We start from the raw sequence: 9,600 nt of genomic DNA on the forward strand, positions 1-9,600 counted from the left end.
AAAAAAAAAAAAGCCTCTATTATTCTGTGAGCAACAAACCAAACTGGGTTGGGGTCTTAGACAATTAGCTCATATGATTGCAAAGACAGACAGAAACTCCCAGATTGGAGATGGCTCCTCTGAGGGCTCTCAGATTGGAGAGGGTGCAGGTTGGGCTGAGGGACCTACCGCCCGTGCATGAATCTTCATGCACCGGGCCCCTAGTATCTAAATAAAAATAAATTAATGGATTAAAAAATTAACCACTATGAGCTATTTGTATTTATTTTAATTTTATTCTAGTGCAATAATATATTAGCAAATAAGTTAATGGTCTCCTTAATCATCACATCACATCCCCTTCAGATCTTCCCAGAAGTAATCAATAACTATTATGTAATAAGTCACATTAATTTATTTTACATATATGTTATAAATACATCCATTTTTTTTCTTCTGAAGTCCTCACTCTGTGTGATTATTAATTATTTTATGGTTACTCTTTATTTTCTTAGCATCTGAAAGGAATATCTCTTTTAGAAACTAAAGAGCTCTCTCTAGAAATGTGATCAGAAGCAAGAATATGTTACTTGCAGTATCATTCAGACTAATGGTGATCTCAGTGGAGACAATGGGAAGAGATTAATTATCCATTTGAACAAAGTAAATAACATTTTCTTCAGTGATATTCTTCATCCCCAAATTTTCAATACATTGCTCATCTCTTCTTAGAAATGTATGCATGCATAGAACATCAAAGTCATATAAAATTCCATGATAAAATTCATCATATTAAGTAATACAAATCAAGTTCACATAATTTTACTTGTACCAACTACTTTCTCAAAAATAGCAAGATGAGACTACATAATTAAAATCTGGTAAGGCCTAATATTTTATCTTACCTCTCCATGATCTAAAGGAGGCTTCACTAGAACACTTACCCTCAAAAAGGAGAATAAAAAGACCAAAGGAATCAAACTATCATTATCTGAAAGCAAATGGCATGGCAGTTCAAATGAAATTATTTCTATTCAATATTTTCCCCACTAAATCACAGCATTCTTTCACCATTTTTCAGTGCTTTGCTAAGTAGAAATACATAAACAATCTTCCCATAGTCATGACTCTTGGTTGTCCTTGTTTCTGGGTAGCTGAAGAAATGTCTTCTCACACGCTCTGTAAATGATAGTACTACTACTTTCAGAACTAGTTTGATGATTCCATTACTGCTTGCAATATCGATGTTTTGAAGGAGGGCTGGGTATTGCACAGGACTAAAATATTTGATCTTCTATAAGGATTGGTCTGTCTCCTGGGAGGTTTTAACATAGCCATCTCTACAAATGGGAAAGCCTCAGTATTCAGTCAAATGTAAAATAAAAGTCTTAGAAGAGGTATTGGGGACATGGTGCTTACTAATATATAGAAAGATATAAAATACAAAGCAAAAGGATATAAATTCAATTTAAAGAGTCCCCAAATGTAATTATACATGCAGAAAGGAATTAAAATGCATGTGCAATAATTTAATACTGTAGACCATGCTATGGTGAAAACTTATTTCTCAATCTATACTGAAATTTTATAACAACTTCAGGTCTCACTTGTCTTGTAATATAAATGGGGCTAACACAACTTGTCATCTACCTCATAAGGAATATTATGAGGATTCATGAGATCATTAAATGAAGAATCTCTATGTGCTTAATTTACTCTTTGGAAGGAACCCTTCATTTCATTCACCCTTGCAGAACGTAGTGCATATTTGGACCAGGAAGAGTGAATACACCTGCTTAATTTCCTTCCATTCATCTAGAAAATTCTATAATTGTGTGTGGTATGTAAATAGGACTATTTGTAACACATTATGAAATCCTTAGAGCAACAGGCAAAATTGCTTTTTAAGTAAATTAAAATAAAACAGATTTTTTTCTAGACATCTTTATAAACAGCTGCTATAAAAAAATATCAGAATTGGCCTCATATTATTTTGACTAATCCTATGTATAGGAAAGTGTATTTTTAAAGATTCACTGGTATAAAAGTTAATATACAAATATGTAGACCATTAGGAGTATCATTAAAAGGGCCAAGTTATACCTGAACAATTTTTGTATTTTTTAATCAAAAATACTCAATTATTCTTTTAAACTAAACAAGATCTTTAATGAATAATGATTATGAAGGTATTTTTGATGCATCATTTAATGTGCATCATTTAATATGTCAAATTCCAAGAAAAAAAATGACACAGTCCTTTGTTATGATCTTTTGAAATAAATTCTCATTCTTTGATGCATTAAACTACTTCACAATATAAAAGTGCATAGAGATGTTTTGAGATGTTCATAAGTGATTATTATGAATGTTTAATGAAGCCTGCTTTGTTGCTCACATCTCTGTTACCATGCTAGGAACTTTCACATAAAGGCAAATGGCTCTGTAGCAATCAAGTGAGGTGGGCATGGTTCCAAGGGAAGAACCAACCAGGAGAAAATATCTATGACACTCGTAGCTGATGGGAACACATGCCTACAGGGCCCCAACCGCCATGTTCTTATCACAATGCCATACCACTTCTCCCAGAAATGCCTAAATAAACAAAATACTTATTTCTGTCTCAAAAGGAAGAGAAGTTGTTCCCAAACCTGAGACAGTGGCAACTGATTTTCTCAGGTAAAAGAAAAGTTCTTCGTATTATTTTCGATAACTGAAGCCATTTTTTCTAAAGAGAGAATACATTAATTCTGGCAAAGATAAAAAAAAAAAGAAGACAAAATGAAGACTAGAAGGAAAATATGCTATTTGGAGTTCTCACAGGTAAAATTGTTTTATAGAAGTGTACCACAGATTTGGCATTAATTATGTGATTCAGAATGTGACTGTCACCCTGGGGTTCTGTAGTATATTTGGAGTAGACATTAATAGGTGAAAATGTAACTGAAATAGAATTATCTCTTTTATATCAAGCTTTACTATCTCTGAGATGGACTCAATTTCTGCATTCTAGGCTTAGATATAAAATCATATTTTAGATAGAGATATAAACCTAACTAAGTCATTTGAAGCAAATTTGGGGGTATTAATAGTTACTAAACTAATGATAAAGGTGAAACTTTTTAAACACACCAGTTTTCCTGATCACTACCCCCAAATATAAACAAACTTGCATTTTTCATTTTCAGCTAACTATATTCAAAGAAATCAATTGCATTCTTAATTTTGTATAACTCTAATTGGTAGCATGCATGATTAGAAAAAAATACTAAACATTTTAGGACCGGGGTGCTAGTAAAGCTTTGTCATACATGTAAGGCCTCAGTTAAAGTTATGCTGCTTGGCTCTTGGGATCTGCTCTCCAAACACAGCGAAATGCACTAATATTTTCCAGCTTAAAAAATGCAATTTGCTATGTTTATGCAAAGATGTCAAATTATTATCGAGTTTATAAACTTTCTACTTTTTTGAATGTTTTTTTTAATCACTTAATTGGTAAAGCATATTCCATTTACCATCCTGAATACTTCTGTCTTCTTTATTCAATATTTTCACATAGTTGATCAGCAAATATATTTTTTGCTACTTTTCAAACAAAACATACATTTCTGGTGTTTTTGTTTCTACAAAAATAGAATGGTATTATGAGCAGAAGTGTGTTAATAATACCCAGCTCTTACCGCCACAGTATATAGAAAAAAACAGGTGTTGTGGTGTGTTTTTTTTAGCTTATAGCTTTACATAACTGTTCCCTGTGATTCATAGTTGGCCATAATATGGCATCATGGCATAAGAAAAGTTAAATAGGAAATGTTTTGATTAATGTCTTTTTCTTATTAGACTAGAGGCAAGGATCTGTTTTGTCTTTTGTTCTATCTCCAGTATCTACAAGATCAGGGAAGGCACTGTAGCACTGAATATTTTAAAATTATTTTTAAGTTAAACAAATATGCAGAGAAACCTAATACGTTATATCCTATTAATAGAGCCTATTCTATCTAAATAATCTGCAAGAGGGGAAATAGTATATAGGTATAAACTTCACTATCTTTCTCTTTTTTTATACTAATTTATTTTAAAAAATCATATTTATTGAACTGAATGATTCACTCTTGTTTCTGACCATTATTTTGGGATGTTTTCTCCAAACACTCTTCTGATTAAATCAAATTCATGCCCCCAAATTAGGAAGTATTCTGGTATGCCCAGGCATTTTTGTAGTTTAAGAAATAAAATTAGAAAGAATGCTCAATGTACATTCCAGTATATATAGTTATTGCCTGAAAGATATAAATAACATTGACTATAGCTCTAGTAAGATCTAGCCACTTAGTTACATGGATTTACTTTTCTATATGGGGAACGGACAGTAATAAAATTAGCATGCTGGCAAAGAAAATACTATTTATGGCATTGTGTTTGTAAACTGTACATTAGTCCAGCTGTATTTTCTCTCCATATCTTATCTCTAGTTCCTTTTTGCTGTGGAATCACAGTGGAAGCTCCAGGTTTACATCAGCCTTGATGGGGGGATCCAGAAATAAAGTATACTTGCCTCAGATTGCTCTAACTAATGTCTGATGATGACTCCTTGTAGCTGCATCTCTGAACTGCTTTATTGTGGTCAAATGAGGTCATATTTCCTGGTCTATGGGAGGAAACGAAGGCCTGAAGAACAGCTGTTCCCAAAAGATAAAATAAAATTGCCCAAGAGAGTAAAAAAAGAAAGATATCTTCTACCAAGAGCTTAATTGTCTTAAGAAATTACAGGATTAATAAACTGCCCTTTTTGTACACTTTCACTGGATAAATTAGGCATATAAAAATAAGCTTATGCAAGGTTGGAATTTTTTTCTTATATGATTTTATTTTTACAGTATTTAAAAATAGTGATATTATAACTGGTTTAAAGATATTCTGGGAAAGAGTTAAGAGCCAACTGTATAAAAATGCCACACAACTCTGGGGTTCACCTATTTTCAAAGAGAAGAGGTTATTTCCCTGATGCAATATGCTTGCCTTAAAAACAAGTGGCAGTTGTCCTGGCTGGGTGGCTCAGTTGGCTGGAGCATTGTTCTGTACACCAAAAGGCTGTGGATTCAGTTCCTGGTCAGGGCACATACCTAGGTTGCAGATTTGATCCTGGACCGGTACATTTGGGAGGCAACTAATAGATGTTTCTCTTTCACCTCTCCCTCTCTCTCTCTCTCACTGCCTTACTTTCTATGGAAATTAATAGAAACACATCCTCATGTGAGGATTAAAAAAACAACAATAAACATAATCGGGGAACTTATAACTGGGACACAGACAATAGTGTGGTGAAGGCTTGGGAGGGACAGGTGTAGGGTGGAGGGGGTTAATGGGGGAAACAAAAGGGACATCTGTAATACTTTCAACAATAAAGATACATTAATTTTTTAAGTGACAGTTTTGCACAATAATCTCCATTCAATCAATTGCAGCCTTTGTTGAGATGATCATTGTTGAAGAAAAGCAGAAGTCAGAATATTAAATCATTTCTTCACACAGAGTATGTGTAAGCTGATATTGGCCAACAGTTTCTCTCACAGAATGAGATGCATATTGAAAGTTTAAGTGAATGGAATATATTTTGTAGGCTCTAAAATATGTTTCCAAGACAAATCCAATGAATAGGAATTTCCATGGGGTTCTTCTTAACAAGCAGATGATTTTCTCCTTCAAATTTAGGAGTCTTCTGACTCCCAAAGCAGTTAAGATTGCCTTTCTGGCCCTGGCCAGGTGGCTCAGTTAATTGGAGCATCCTCCTGTACACCCAAAGGTTGCAAGTTCAATTCCTAGTCAGGGCACATACCTAAGTTTTAAGGTTCCATCCCCGGTCTGGGTGTGTACAGAAGGCAACCGATCAATGTTTCTCTCTCACAATGTTTCTCTCTTTCTCTAAATATCATTAATAGAAACATATCCTTGGGTGAGGATTAAAAAAACATTTCCTTTCAAAATATCAAATTAGATATATGTATGTATATACAAAGGTATGTATGTGTGTATATATATAAGTCTCAACTTTATAGAAGAGTCCATTTAAAAGAAGTTAATAAACCTCTAGTGTTATTTTCTCTGTGTCAGGATAGACTGTGTTCTCTATGCCTTACAGGCAATAGAGTCTGTCTATTTATTATTTCCAGTGAAAATGATAAAAAATTAATTGAAAATTTATATCATAAAATATATATTTCATTGTATTTCTTTCACATTGCATCATGAAATATGCTAGTATTAAAAATGTTCCTCATAAGCCAGAGTACTTACATGAAAATTTGTCACATACAATATTTAACAGATGTCTGATTTCAGTGTTCTATTACTAGAGAAAGGCAGCAGTGATCTGGTATATAGTGCATTACACCAGAAGCCAGAAAACCTAGAATCGTAAGTCCTTGGCTCCGTTGCTGACTATTAAATAACACAAAATAATTTTTGGATCATCTGTGCCTCATTTTATTCACTTTGAAAACAGAAGGAAAAACAATCTCCTTTTGTGTTATAAGGGAACAGGAAAAATGATTAAACAACTCAGGTTTAAAACTCAAGGTCTGCAAAATCAGAATGGTGGTCAGAAATGTTAATTCTCCCTTAGGGAAAATGAGAAATTAAAGGGCAAGGCATTTTTAAAAGACCGTCAGGGTCACGTGTATAGGAATCGATGAACAGGCATGCGAAACCATGATTGGCAATTCTCCCTGCGTGAACAAATCACCACTTGACTTCATAGAGGAGCTAGCAGCGGTGCAAGTAATCATGTGATGATGAAACAATGCACCCAGGTCCTTGAGCTCCTTGCATAAAACGTGGTCTCCTGGAAGCAGATTGCTACAGCAGAGACTTAGATCACTGGTTCAGCAACGGCTCATGTGCCCCTTACAGTCTGAGCCTCATTTTCTCCTCTGAAATTTCAAATTAGTTGTCACATGCTGCTAGTATGAAAGAATAGTAATAGGAAGCCAAAAAGATAAAGGATTTCCAATAGGTGTAATAGACTACAGAATAAAAATAATGGAACAGTTCTAATAGCAAATCACCTAACAGTATAATTGACCTTGGAATCAAGCAACATGGAAGACGTATGACATCTTGCTTCCTGCATGGAGCCCTTCGAGAATGAACTAGTTGCAGTGATTTTTTCAAACTTTTCCTCACAATGAGAACCAACTGGAAAGCAGTTAAAAAATACTCATGTACATGCCACATCCTAGATCAACTAAATAAGAATTTCTGGAGATAAGCCTCAGATCTTGTTGTAAAAGTCATACAGGTGATTCTCTTGTGCCTCCAAGATGGAAAGCCACTGATCTAATGCAGCGTAGAGCCACTTACAGTGGAAATTTCTTCCTGGCTACTGTAAGAAAAAATTGCAAAGCATCTCTTCTTCCCCTTAAAACAGCTGAATATGATAAATAGCTACTCCTAAAACTTGTAAAGATTATCGGCTACACCAATGTTTATTGACCTTTAGTAGAATAGGATTCAAACCAAAGATTCAGCTTTTCACTCACCCGAATCTATAATATCCTTTGAAATGCTTATGTGTGAACTCTGGTACTTCTACTCCTAGGGCTGCCTACACGTCTAAATATTACTTTTAAAGCCACTGCCATAAAGTCTTCAAAGGAAGCTTTCTTCTCTAATTATTGATTTTTTTTCTGCCATAAAAAGAATTATTTGTTTTGATTAGGGACTTGAGTGGTAGCAGGAATACTCTGCCCTGCATTCATAGCCCATATTCATCATTTATTTAACACAATATAATAGCATCTTATAAATGTCACCATATTTTCTTATATCTGTAAAACACTGATATTGAGTGCCACATGCAGGCTTTCTTTCTAGGTAGATATATTATACCGATTTTGTAATTATCTACTTTCAACATCACTTTGATTCTGTAAAGTGTTCTAAAAAAAGCTACTGAAGATTTCTGTCTGGATTCTTTTTTTCTAGCTAAAGCAGAACCTGAAAAGGAGTTAATGTCATATAACTTGCAACAGAGTCTAATCGCTGATCAGAGAGTACAAGCTTGAATGAGAAGCTACTTGATGCCTATCCAAAACTATCTGAAACTCTGCTGAAGAATCTTTAAAATGAAGGCATTTATTTCTCCCTATCTAGGGGTTCTGAATACAGGATTATTAATGGACTTCAGAGGATTAATTGACTCAATAAAACAAATGAATATAATGAACAACATAAACTGATGAACAAAAACAGATCCAGAGACAGAGATGCATTGATCAGACCGTCAAACCTCAGAGGGAAGGTAGGGGATGGTGGGGGTAAGGGGGAGAGATCAACCAAAGGACTTGTATGCATGCATATAAGCCTAACCAATGGACACAGACATGAAGGGGGTGAGGGTATGAGTAGGGGGGTGGGGGGCAATGGGGGTAAAAGGACACATATGTAATACCTTAATCAATAAAAAAATGCAAATATGTGTATGAGTATATGCATGTGTGTTTTTCTGGGAAGAGTGTCTATAGTTATCAATCAAATTATTTTAAAAAAGATAGTGGCATAAACTGGTTAATAACCCTTAGTATGAATATTCTCATATCTCCTTAGATTTATGTTGCTATATTGTCTTTGCTCCCTATACAAAGGGTTCACCTGATTGGTGCTTTCAGTTAAATTTCACCATTCTTAATCATGGAACATAGCCATAAGAAAACACAAAAATGCGAAAGTATATTTTCTCTACAGATGTTATTAAATATGTCATGATTCATATTTTTTTCTTTTCATCTCATTCTTCCTTTATTTTATTATTATTTTTTTTAATTTAAGTTCTTTATTGTTTAACTAGAGGCCCAATCCACAAAATTTGTGCACCCGTGGGGCCCCACCCCCTAGTCCCCCAATATTCATGTATTTTTGTATATGTATGTATGTATGCATATTTTGTTTTTTTATTAATCCTCACCTGAGGACATTTTTCATTGATTTTTAGAGTAGAAGGAAAGGCGAGAGACAGAGAGAGAAACATGGATGTGAGAAAGACACATCAATTTGTTGCCTCCTGCACATGCCCTGACTGGATCAGGCCGAAACAGGCCCTGACAGGGCCGACTGCTGGCAGTCCGCTGGGGCTCAGGCATTGAGCATATGGCGATTTTCTGTTTCTGCTTCTACTTTTGGTAGAGGTCCCACTTGTAGGAGCTGTTGATGTAGCGACCACTTTCTGTCTTGATCTTCTTGTTCTCCTGTCCTGATTGTCCCACAAACTGCTTCTTCTTCTGGTCCCACTTGAGCTGCTGCCGGCCCCTGGTCAGGTTCTGGGCCTCGACCCCATCAGGTCCAGGACAGCTGCCGGCCACCTGCTGCTCAAAGGCGCCCCGTCCCTACCAACGCTCAGGCCCCATTCGCTGTCGAAGTCCTTAGTCCCATAGGGACATAGAAATCCTGGTCCAGTGGCCGGGCCTCCTCCTTCTGCCTCTTGGCTCCCGCTCAGGTCCTGGCTGCTGCCATTTCTGGCCCACGACCTCTGTGAAGACGTCCTCCACGCACTCTCCTGCCTCCTCTTCCTCCTCCCCCTCTTCTTCTTCCGCCTCCTCCTCCTCCTCCACCTCCTCCTCCTCCCCC

The 9,600-nt window shown here is 35.7% G+C and overlaps 1 pseudogene; it reads right to left on the minus strand.

Annotated features, from left to right (window-relative positions):
* Window positions 1–9,600, minus strand: part of LOC102262097 — a 50,670-nt pseudogene that overhangs the window by 33,119 nt on the left and 7,951 nt on the right.

The sequence above is a fragment of the Myotis brandtii genome, unplaced genomic scaffold (assembly GCF_000412655.1).
Source record: "Myotis brandtii unplaced genomic scaffold, ASM41265v1 scaffold388, whole genome shotgun sequence".
In the NCBI taxonomy this organism is placed as follows: domain Eukaryota; kingdom Metazoa; phylum Chordata; class Mammalia; order Chiroptera; family Vespertilionidae; genus Myotis; species Myotis brandtii.